The sequence below is a fragment of the Panulirus ornatus genome, chromosome 19, assembly GCF_036320965.1.
Source record: "Panulirus ornatus isolate Po-2019 chromosome 19, ASM3632096v1, whole genome shotgun sequence".
Classification (NCBI taxonomy): Eukaryota; Metazoa; Arthropoda; class Malacostraca; order Decapoda; family Palinuridae; genus Panulirus; species Panulirus ornatus.
The window spans coordinates 33,736,761-33,750,160 of NC_092242.1; positions in this window are offsets into that span (position 1 = coordinate 33,736,761).

The following is a 13,400-nucleotide window of genomic DNA, read 5'->3' on the forward strand; positions in this document are numbered from 1 at the left end:
GAAAAATAATACCTCCTACGTATTCCCTGCGAACAAAGTGCATATGATCGCGAACTTTCATAGAACATCAAACCTTCAACAGCCAGGTCCCGGGTTCGATCCTGGGTTTTGGAGGTTTGTATGTTCTATGAAGGTGCACGTTCATATATGCCCTATATTCGTATTATATACCTCCCCGCTTTGTAGTTAGGTTCGATAGAATGCTCTCTACTGGCTGTGTGAGCCTCATGGGAAATGAACGGTGTAGACCCCGTTGCTCACCAACGTGAGACGAAGGGATGTTCGATTACATAGCATTCGAATAGTCATTTTTCTATTAGGGGCAATCAAAGCCTAGCGGTAGTGCTCCTGCTTGTTGCACAAAGGTCCCGGGTTCGATCCTGGCTGTTGGAGGTTTATATGTTCTATGAAGATGCGCGTTCATATGCACTTAGTATTCACTGGAGTAATACCATCTCAGTTCTTAACTGTAACAACCGAACCACGAGAAATACTCAATCTTCAATTATTAGATACACAAAAAAGTATAACCTTAATATTAGTGAAAGTCCATAAAAATTGGATAACATTAATGTTTTACACAATTTGCATACAATTCACATACACGTCCACACACGGACATATATATATATATATATATAGATATATATATATATATATATATATATATATATATATATATATATATATATATATATATATATATATATATATTTTTTTTTTTATTTTTTATTATACTTTGTCGCTGTCTCCCGCGTTTGCGAGGTAGCGCAAGGAAACAGACGAAAGAAATGGCCCAACCCCCCCCCCCCATACACTTGTATATACATACGTCCACAGACGCATATACATACCTACACAGCTTTCCATGGTTTAACCCAGACGCTTCACATGCCTTGATTCAATCCACTGACAGCACGTCAACCCCGGTATACCACATCGCTCCAATTCACTCTATTCCTTGCCCTCCTTTCACCCTCCTGCATGTTCAGGCCCCGATCACACAAAATCTTTTTCACTCCATCTTTCCACCTCCAATTTGGTCTCCCTCTTCTCCTCGTTCCCTTCACCTCCGACACATATATCCTCTTGGTCAATCTTTCCTCACTCATTCTCTCCATGTGCCCAAACCACTTCAAAACACCCTCTTCTGTTCTCTCAACCACGCTCTTTTTATTTCCACACATCTCTCTTACCCTTAGGTTACTCACTCGATCAAACCACCTCACACCACACATTGTCCTCAAACATCTCATTTCCAGCACATCCATCCTCCTGCGCACAACTCTATCCATAGCCCACGCCTCGCAACCATACAACATTGTTGGAACCACAATTCTTTCAAACATACCCATTTTTGCTTTCCGAGATAATGTTCTCGACTTCAACACATTCTTCAAGGAACACAGAATTTTCGCCCCCTCCCCCACCCTATGATCCACTTCCGCTTCCATGGTTCCATCCGCTGCCAGATCCACTCCCAGATATCTAAAACACTTCACTTCCTCCAGTTTTTCTCCATTCAAACTCACCTCCCAATTGACTTGACCCTCAACCCTACTGTACCTAATAACCTAGCTCTTATTCACATTTACTCTTAACTTTCTTCTTCCACACACTTTACCAAACTCAGTCACCAGCTTCTGCAGTTTCTCACATGAATCAGCCACCAGCGCTGTATCATCAGCGAACAACAACTGACTCACTTCCCAAGCTCTCTCATCCCCAACAGACTTCATAATTGCCCCTCTTTCCAAAACTCTTGCATTTACCTCCCTAACAACCCCATCCATAAACAAATTAAACAACCATGGAGACATCACACACCCCTGCCGCAAACCTACATTCACTGAGAACCAATCACTTTCCTCTCTTCCTACACGTACACATGCCTTACATCCTCGATAAAAACTTTTCACTGCTTCTAACAACTTTCCTCCCACACCATATATTCTTAATACTTTCCACAGAGCATCTCTATCAACTCTATCATATGCCTTCTCCAGATCCATAAATTTTACATACAAATCCATTTGCTTTTCTAAGTATTTCTCACATACATTCTTCAAAGCAAACACCTGATCCACACATCCTCTACCACTTCTGAAACCACACTGCTCTTCCCCAATCTGATGCTCTGTACATGCCTTCACCCTCTCAATCAATACCCTCCCATATAATTTACCAGGAATACTCAACAAACTTATACCTCTGTAATTTGAGCACTCACTCTTATCCCCTTTGCCTTTGCATAATGGCACTATGCACGCATTCCGCCAATCCTCAGGCACCTCACCATGACTCATACATACATTAAATAACCTTACCAACCAGTCAACAATACAGTCACCCACTTTTTTAATAAATTCCACTGCAATACCATCCAAACCTGCTGCCTTGCCGGCTTTCATCATCCGCAAAGCTTTCACTACCTCTTCTCTGTTTACCAAATCATTTTCCTTTAACCCTCTCACTTTGCAAACCACCTCGACCAAAACACCCTATATCTGCCACTCTATCATCAAACACATTCAACAAACCTTCAAAATGCTCACTCCATCTCCTTCTCACATCACCACTACTTGTTATCACCTCCCCATTTGCGCCCTTCCCTGAAGTTCCCATTTGCTCCCTTGTCTTACGCACTATATTTACCTCCTTCCATAACATCTTTTTATTCTCCCTAAAATTTAATGATACTCTCTCACCCCAACTCTCATTTGCCCTTTTTTCACCTCTTGCACCTTTCTCTTGACCTCCTGTCTCTTTCTTTTATACATCTCCCACTCAATTGCATTTTTTCCCCCGCAAAAATCGTCCAAATGCCTCTCTCTTCTCTTTCACTAATACTCTTACTTCTTCATCCCACCACTCACTACCCTTTCTAATCAACCCATCTCCCACTCTTCTCATGCCACAAGCATCTTTTGCGCAATCCATCACTGATTCCCTAAATACATCCCATTCCTCCCCCACTCCCCTTACTTCCATTGTTCTCACCTTTTTCCATTCTGTACTCAGTCAATCCTGGTACTTCCTCACACAGGTCTCCTTCCCAAGCTCACTTACTCTCACCACCCTCTTCACCCCAACATTCACTCTTCTTTTCTGAAAACCCATACAAATCTTCACCTTAGCCTCCACAAGATAATGATCAGACATCCCTCCAGTTGCACCTCTCAGCACATTAACATCCAAAAGTATCTCTTTCGCACGCCTGTCAATTAACACGTAATCCAATAACGCTCTATGGCCATCTCTCCTACTTACATAAGTATACTTATGTATATCTCGCTTTTTAAACCAGGTATTCCCAATCATCATTCCTTTTTCGGTACATAAATCTACAAGCTCTTCACCATTTCAATTTACAACACTGAACACCCCATGTATACCAATTATTCCCTTAACTGCCACATTACTCACCTTTGCATTCAAATCACCCATCACTATAACCCGGTCTCGTGCATCAAAACCACTAAAACACTCATTCAGCTGCTCCCAAAACACTAGCCTCTCATGATCTTTCTTCTCATGCCCAGGTGCATATGCACCAATAATCACCCACCTCTCTCCATCAACTTTCAGTGTTACCCATATTAATCGAGAATTTACTTTCTTACATTCTATCACATACTCCCACAACTCATGTTTCAGGAGTATTGTTACTCCTTCCCTTGCTCTTGTCCTCTCACTAACCCCTGACTTTACTCCCCAGACATTCCCAAACCACTCTTCCCCTTTACCCTTGAGCTTCGTTTCACTCAGAGCCAAAACATCCAGGTTCCTTTCCTCAAACATACTACCTATCTCTCCTTTTTTCACATCTTGGTTACATCCACACACATTTAGGCACCCCACTCTATATGTGTGTATATATATATATATATATATATATATATATATATATATATATATATATATATATATATATATATATATATATATATATATATATATATATATATATATATATATATATATATATATATATATATATATATATATATATAGATATAGATATATATATATATATATATATATATATATATATATATATATATATATATATATATATATATATATATATATATATATATATATATATATATATATATCTATATATATATATATATATATATATATATATATATATATATATATATATATATATATATATATATATATATATATATTTTTTTTTTTTTTTTTTTTTTTTTTTTTTTTATACTTTGTCGCTCTCTCCCGCGTTTGCGAGGTAGCGCAAGGAAACAGACGAAAGAAATGGCCCAACCCCCCCCCCCCCCATACACATGTACATACACACGTCCACACACGCAAATATACATACCTACACAGCTTTCCATGGTTTACCCCAGACGCTTCACATGCCTTGATTCACTCCACTGACAGCACGTCAACCCCTGTATACCACATCGCTCCAATTCACTCTATTCCTTGCCCTCCTTACACCCTCCTGCATGTTCAGGCCCCGATCACACAAAATCTTTTTCACTCCATCTTTCCACCTCCAATTTGGTCTCACTCTTCTCCTCGTTCCCTCCACCTCCGACACATATATCCTCTTGGTCAATCTTTCCTCACTCATTCTCTCCATGTGACCAAACCATTTCAAAACACCCTCTTCTGCTCTCTCAACCACGCTCTTTTCATTTCCACACATCTCTCTTACCCTTACGTTACTTACTCGATCAAACCACCTCACACCACACATTGTCCTCAAACATCTCATTTCCAGCACATCCATCCTCCTGCGCACAACTCTATCCATAGCCCACGCCTCGCAACCATACAACATTGTTGGAACCACTATTCCTTCAAACATACCCATTTTTGCTTTCCGAGATACTGTTCTCGACTTCCACACATTTTTCAAGGCTCCCAAAATTTTCGCCCCCTCCCCCACCCTATGATCCACTTCCGCTTCCATGGTTCCATCCGCTGACAGATCCACTCCCAGATATCTAAAACACTTCACTTCCTCCAGTTTTTCTCCATTCAAACTCACCTCCCAATTGACTTGACCCTCAACCCTACTGTACCTAATAACCTTGCTCTTATTCACATTTACTCTTAACTTTCTTCTTCCACACACTTTACCAAACTCAGTCACCAGCTTCTGCAGTTTCTCACATGAATCAGCCACCAGCGCTGTATCATCAGCGAACAACAACTGACTCACTTCCCAAGCTCTCTCATCCCCAACAGACTTCATACTTGCCCCTCTTTCCAGGACTCTTGCATTTACCTCCCTAACAACCCCATCCATAAACAAAATTAAACAACCATGGAGACATCACACACCCCTGCCGCAAACCTACATTCACTGAGAACCAATCACTTTCCTCTCTTCCTACACGTACACATGCCTTACATCCTCGATAAAAACTTTTCACTGCTTCTAACAACTTGCCTCCCACACCATAGTGCCATTGTACAAAGGCAAAGCGGATAAGAGTGAGTGCTCAAGTTACAGAGGTATAAGTTTGTTGAGTATTTCTGGTAAATTATATATATATATATATATATATATATATATATATATATATATATATATATATATATATATATATATATACCTATATATATATATATATATATATATATATATATATATATATATATATATATATATATATATATATATATATATATATATATATATATATATATATATATTTATATATATATATATATATATACATATATATATATATATATATATATATATATATGTGTGATGTCTCCATGGTTGTTTAACTTGTTTATGGATGGGGTTGTTAGGGAGGTAAATGCAAGAGTTTTGGAAAGAGGGGCAAGTATGAAGTCTGTTGTGGATGAGAGAGCTTGGGAAGTGAGTCAGTTGTTGTTCGCTGATGATACAGCGCTGGTGGCTGATTCATGTGAGAAACTGCAGAAGCTGGTGACTGAGTTTGGTAAAGTGTGTGGAAGAAGAAAGTTAAGAGTAAATGTGAATAAGAGCAAGGTTATTAGGTACAGTAGGGGTGAGGGTCAAGTCAATTGGGAGGTGAGTTTGAATGGAGAAAAACTGGAGGAAGTGAAGTGTTTTAGATATCTGGGAGTGGATCTGTCAGCGGATGGAACCATGGAAGCGGAAGTGGATCATAGGGTGGGGGAGGGGGCGAAAATTTTGGGAGCCTTGAAAAATGTGTGGAAGTCGAGAACATTATCTCGGAAAGCAAAAATGGGTATGTTTGAAGGAATAGTGGTTCCAACAATGTTGTATGGTTGCGAGGCGTGGGCTATGGATAGAGATGTGCGCAGGAGGATGGATGTGCTGGAAATGAGATGTTTGAGGAAAATGTGTGGTGTCAGGTGGTTTGATCGAGTAAGTAACGTAAGCATAAGAGAGATGTGTGGAAATAAAAAGAGCGTGGTTGAGAGAGCAGAAGAGGGTGTTTTGAAATGGTTTGGGCACATGGAGAGAATGAGTGAGGAAAGATTGACCAAGAGGATATATGTGTCGGAGGTGGAGGGAACGAGGAGAAGAGGGAGACCAAATTGGAGGTGGAAAGATGGAGTAAAAAAGATTTTGTGTGATCGGGGCCTGAACATGCAGGAGGGTGAAAGGAGGGGAAGGAATAGAGTGAATTGGAGCGATGTGGTATACAGGGGTTGACGTGCTGTCAGTGGATTGAATCAAGGCATGTGAAGCGTCTGGGGTGGACCATGGAAAGCTGTGTAGGTGTGTATATTTGCGTGTGTGGACGTGTGTATGTACATGTGTGTGGGGGGGGGTTGGGCCATTTCTTTCGTCTGTTTCCTTGCGCTACCTCGCAAACGCGGGAGACAGCGACAAAGTATTAAAAAAAAAAAAAAAAATATATATATATATATGTATATATATATATATATATATATATATATATATATATATATATATATATATATATATATATATATATATATATATATATATATATATATACACATATATATATATATATATATATATATATATATATATATATATATATATATATATATATATATATATATATATATATATATATATATATATATATATATATATATATATATATATATATATATATGCAGTGGAATTTATCAAAAAAGGGGGTGACTGTATTGTTGAGTTGTTGGTAAGGTTATTTAATGTATGTATGACTCATGGTGAGGTGCCTGAGGATTGGCGGAATGCGTGCATAGTGCCATTGTACAAAGGCAAAGCGGATAAGAGTGAGTGCTCAAGTTACAGAGGTATAAGTTTGTTGAGTATTTCTGGTAAATTATATGGGAGGGTATTGATTGAGAGGATAAAGGCATGTACAGAGCATCAGATTGGGGAAGAGCAGTGTGGTTTCAGAAGTGTTAGAGGATGTGTGGATCAGGTGTTTGCTTTGAAGAATGTATGTGAGAAATACTTAGAAAAGCAAATGGATTTATATGTAGCATTTATGGATCTGGAGAAGGCATATGATAGAGTTGATAGAGATGGTCTGTGGAAGGTATTAAGAATATATGGTGTGGGAGGAAAGTTGTTAGAAGCAGTGAAAAGTTTTATCGAGGATGTAAGGCATGTGTACGTGTAGGAAGAGAGGAAAGTGATTGGTTCTCAGTGAATGTAGGTTTGCGGCAGGGGTGTGTGATGTCTCCATGGTTGTTTAATTTGTTTATGGATGGGGTTGTTAGGGAGGTAAATGCAAGAGTTTTGGAAAGAAGGGCAAGTATGAAGTCTGTTGGGGATGAGAGAGCTTGGGAAGTGAGTCAGTTGTTGTTCGCTGATGATACAGCGCTGGTGGCTGATTCAAGTGAGAAACTACAGAAGCTGGTGACTGAGTTTGGTAAAGTGTGTGGAAGAAGAAAGTTAAGAGTAAATGTGAATAAGAGCAAGGTTATTAGGTACAGTAGGGTTGAGGGTCAAGTCAATTGGGAGGTGAGTTTGAATGGAGAAAAACTGGAGGAAGTGAAGTGTTTTAGATATCTGGAAGTGGATCTGGCAGCGGATGGAACCATGGAAGCGGAAGTGGATCATAGAGTGGGGGAGGGGGCGAAAATTCTGTGTTCCTTGAAGAATGTGTTGAAGTCGAGAACATTATCTCGGAAAGCAAAAATGGGTATGTTTGAAGGAATAGTAGTTCCAACAATGTTGTATGGTTGCGAGGCGTAGGCTATGGATATAGTTGTGCGCAGGAGGATGGATGTGCTGGAAATGAGATGTTTGAGGACAATGTGTGGTGTCAGGTGGCTTGATCGAGTGAGTAACGTAAGGGTAAGAGATATGTGTGGAAATAAAAAGAGCGTGGTTGAGAGAGTAGAAGAGGATGTTTTGAAGTGGTTTGGGCACATGGAGAGAATGAGTGAGGAAAGATTGACCAAGAGGATATATGTGTCGGAGCTGGAGGGAACGAGGAGAAGAGGGAGACCAAATTGGAGGTGGAAAGATGGAGTAAAAAAGATTTTGTGTGATCGGGGCCTGAACATGCAGGAGGGTGAAAGGAGGGGAAGGAATAGAGTGAATTGGAGCGATGTGGTATACAGGGGTTGACGTGCTGTCAGTGGATTGAATCAAGGCATGTGAAGCGTCTGGGGTGGACCATGGAAAGCTGTGTAGGTGTGTATATTTGCGTGTGTGGACGTGTGTATGTACATGTGTGTGGGGGGGGGGGGTTGGGCCATTTCTTTCGTCTGTTTCCTTGCGCTACCTCGCAAACGCGGGAGACAGCGACAAAGTATTAAAAAAAAAAAAAAAAAAATATATATATATATATATATATATATATATATATATATATATATATATATATATATATATATATATATATATATATATATATATATATACACATATATATATATATATATATATATATATATATATATATATATATATATATATATATATATATATATATATATATATATATATATATATATATATATATATATATATATATATATATATATATGCAGTGGAATTTATCAAAAAAGGGGGTGACTGTATTGTTGAGTTGTTGGTAAGGTTATTTAATGTATGTATGACTCATGGTGAGGTGCCTGAGGATTGGCGGAATGCGTGCATAGTGCCATTGTACAAAGGCAAAGCGGATAAGAGTGAGTGCTCAAGTTACAGAGGTATAAGTTTGTTGAGTATTTCTGGTAAATTATATGGGAGGGTATTGATTGAGAGGATAAAGGCATGTACAGAGCATCAGATTGGGGAAGAGCAGTGTGGTTTCAGAAGTGTTAGAGGATGTGTGGATCAGGTGTTTGCTTTGAAGAATGTATGTGAGAAATACTTAGAAAAGCAAATGGATTTATATGTAGCATTTATGGATCTGGAGAAGGCATATGATAGAGTTGATAGAGATGGTCTGTGGAAGGTATTAAGAATATATGGTGTGGGAGGAAAGTTGTTAGAAGCAGTGAAAAGTTTTTATCGAGGATGTAAGGCATGTGTACGTGTAGGAAGAGAGGAAAGTGATTGGTTCTCAGTGAATGTAGGTTTGCGGCAGGGGTGTGTGATGTCTCCATGGTTGTTTAATTTGTTTATGGATGGGGTTGTTAGGGAGGTAAATGCAAGAGTTTTGGAAAGAAGGGCAAGTATGAAGTCTGTTGGGGATGAGAGAGCTTGGGAAGTGAGTCAGTTGTTGTTCGCTGATGATACAGCGCTGGTGGCTGATTCAAGTGAGAAACTACAGAAGCTGGTGACTGAGTTTGGTAAAGTGTGTGGAAGAAGAAAGTTAAGAGTAAATGTGAATAAGAGCAAGGTTATTAGGTACAGTAGGGTTGAGGGTCAAGTCAATTGGGAGGTGAGTTTGAATGGAGAAAAACTGGAGGAAGTGAAGTGTTTTAGATATCTGGAAGTGGATCTGGCAGCGGATGGAACCATGGAAGCGGAAGTGGATCATAGAGTGGGGGAGGGGGCGAAAATTCTGTGTTCCTTGAAGAATGTGTTGAAGTCGAGAACATTATCTCGGAAAGCAAAAATGGGTATGTTTGAAGGAATAGTAGTTCCAACAATGTTGTATGGTTGCGAGGCGTAGGCTATGGATATAGTTGTGCGCAGGAGGATGGATGTGCTGGAAATGAGATGTTTGAGGACAATGTGTGGTGTCAGGTGGCTTGATCGAGTGAGTAACGTAAGGGTAAGAGATATGTGTGGAAATAAAAAGAGCGTGGTTGAGAGAGTAGAAGAGGATGTTTTGAAGTGGTTTGGGCACATGGAGAGAATGAGTGAGGAAAGATTGACCAAGAGGATATATGTGTCGGAGGTGGAGGGAACGAGGAGAAGAGGGAGACCAAATTGGAGGTGGAAAGATGGAGTGAAAAAGATTTTGTGTGATCGGGGCCTGAACATGCAGGAGGGTGAAAGGAGTGAATTGGTTCGATGTGGTATACCGGGGTTGACGTGCTGTCCGTGGATTGAATCAAGGCATGTGAAGCGTCTGGGGTAAACCATGGAAAGCTGTGTAGGTATGTATATTTGCGAGTGTGGACGTATGTATATACATGTGTATGGGGGGGGTTGGGCCAGTTCTTCCGTCTGTTTCCTTGTGCTACCTCGCAAACGCGGGAGTTTGCGACAAAGTATAATAAAATATATATATATATATATATATATATATATATATATATATATATATATATATATATATATATATATATATATATATATATATCACCCCATTAGCCTCCTTCACTGAAGTTCCCATTTGCTGCCTTGTCTTACGCACTTTATTTACCTCCTTCCAGAACATCTTTTTATTCTCCCTAAAATTTGATGATACTTTCTCACCCCAACACTCATTTGCCCTCTTTTTCACCTCTTGCACCTTTCTCTTGACTTGCTGCCTCTTTCTTTTATAGATCTTCCACTCATTTCCAGTTTTCCCCTGCAAAAATCGTCCAAATGGCTCTCCCCTCTCTTTCACTAATAATCTTACTTCTTCATCCTACCACTCACTACCCTTTCTAATGAATCCACCTCCCACGCTTCTCTTGCCACAAGCATTTTTTGCGCAAGCCATCACTGCTTCTCTAAATACATCCCATTCCTCCCTCACTCTCCTTACCTCCTTTGTTCTCACCTTTTTCCATTCTGTACTTAGTCTCTCCTGGTACTTCCTCACGCAAGTTTCCTTCATAAGCTCACTTACTCTCACCACCCTCTTCACTCCAACATTCTATCTTCTTTTCTGGAAACCCATACAATTCTTCATCTTCGCCTCCAAAAGATGATAATGAGACATCCCTCCAGTTCCACCACTCAGCACATTAACATCCAATCTCTCTCTTTCGTGCGCCTGTGAATTCACACGTATTCCAATAACGCTCTCTGGCCATCTCTCCTACTTACATACGTATACTTATTTACATCTCGCTTTTTAAACCAGGTATTCCCAATCACCAGTCCTTTTTCAGCACATAAATCTACTAGCTCTTCACCATTTCCATTTACAACACTGAACACCCTATGTATAACAATTATTTCCTCAAAAGCCACATTACTCGCCTATGCATTGAAATCACCCATCACTATAACCCGGTCTTGTGCATCAAAACCACTAACACACACATTCAGCTGCTCTAAAACACTTGCCTCTCATGATCTTTCTTCTCATGCCCAGGTGCATATGCACCAATAATCACCCATCTCTCTCCCTCAACTTTCAGTTTTACCCATATTAATCGAGAATTTACTTTCTTACATTCTATCACATACTCCCACAACTCCTGTTTCAGGAGTAGTGCTACTCCTTCCCTTACTCTTGTCCTCTCACTAACCCCTAACTTTAATCCCAAGACATTCCCGAACCACTCTTCCCTTTTACCCTTTAGCTTCGTTTCACTCAGAGCCAAAACATCCAAGTTCCTTTCCTCAAACATACTAAATATCTCTCCTTTTTTCACATCTTGGTTACATCCACGCTCATTTAGACACCCCAATCTGAGCCTTCGAGGAGGATGAGCACTCCCCGCGTGACTCCTTCTTCTGTCTCACCTTCTAGAAAGTTAAAATACAAGGAGGGGAGGATTTCTGGCACCCCGCTCCCGTCCCTCTAGTCGCTTTTTCGACACGTGAGGAATGCTTGGGAAGTATTCTTTCTCCCCTATCCCCAGGGATACTATATAAATATATATATATATATATATATATATACGAATAAAGTGCATATGAACGCGCACCTTCATATAACATACAAATCTCCGACAGCCAGGATCGAACCCGGGACCCCTGTGCAAGAGGCAGGCATGCTACCCGCTAGGCTATGGGCCAGGCCGATAGCCTAGCGGTTGGCATGCCTGCCTCTTGCACGAGGGTCCCGGGTTCGATCCTGGCTGTTGGAGTTTTGTATGTTTTATATATATATATATATATATATATATATATATATATATATATATATATATATATATATATATATATATATATATATATATATATATATATATATATATATATATATATATATATATATATATATATATATATATATATATATATATATATATATATATATATATATATACATATATATATATAACAAGTAGTGATGATGTGAAAAGGAGATGGAGTGAGTATTTTGAAGGTTTGTTGAATGTGTTTGATGATAGAGTGGCAGATACAGGGTGTTTTGGTCGAGGTGGAGTTCAAAGTGAGAGGGTTAGGGAAAATGATTTGGTAAACAGAGAAGAGGTAGTAAAAGCTTTGCGAAAGACGAAACCCGGGAAGGCAGCAGGGTTGGATGGCATTGCAGTGGAATTTATTAAAAAAGGGTGACTGCATTGTTGACTGGTTGGTAAAGTTATTCAATGTATGTATGACTCATGGTGAGGTGCCTGAGGATTGGCGAAATGCTTGCATAGTGCCATTGTACAAAGACAAAGGTGATAAGAGTGAGAGCTCAAATCACAGAGGTATAAGTTTGTTGAGTATTCCTGGTAAATTACATGGGAGGGTATTGATTGATAGGGTGAAGGCATGTACAGAGCATCAGACTGCAGAAGAGCAGTGTGGTTTCAGAAGTGGTAGAGGATGTGTGGATCAGGTGTTTGCTTTGAAGAATGTATGTGAGAAATACTTAGAAAAGCAAATGGATTTGTATGTTGCATTTATCGATCTGGAGAAGGCATATCGTAGAGTTGATATAGATTCTCTGTGGAAGGTACTAAGAATAATGGTGTGGGAGGCAAGTTGTTAGAAGTAGGGAAAAGTTTTTATCGAGGATGTAAGGCATGTGTACGTGTAGGAAGAGAGGAAAGTGATTGGTTCTCAGTGAATGTAGGTTTGCGGTAGGGGTGACTGATCTCTCCATGGTTGTTTAATTTGTTTATGGATGGGGTTGTTAGGGAGGTGAATGCAAGAGTTTTGGAAAGTGGGGCAAGTATGAAGT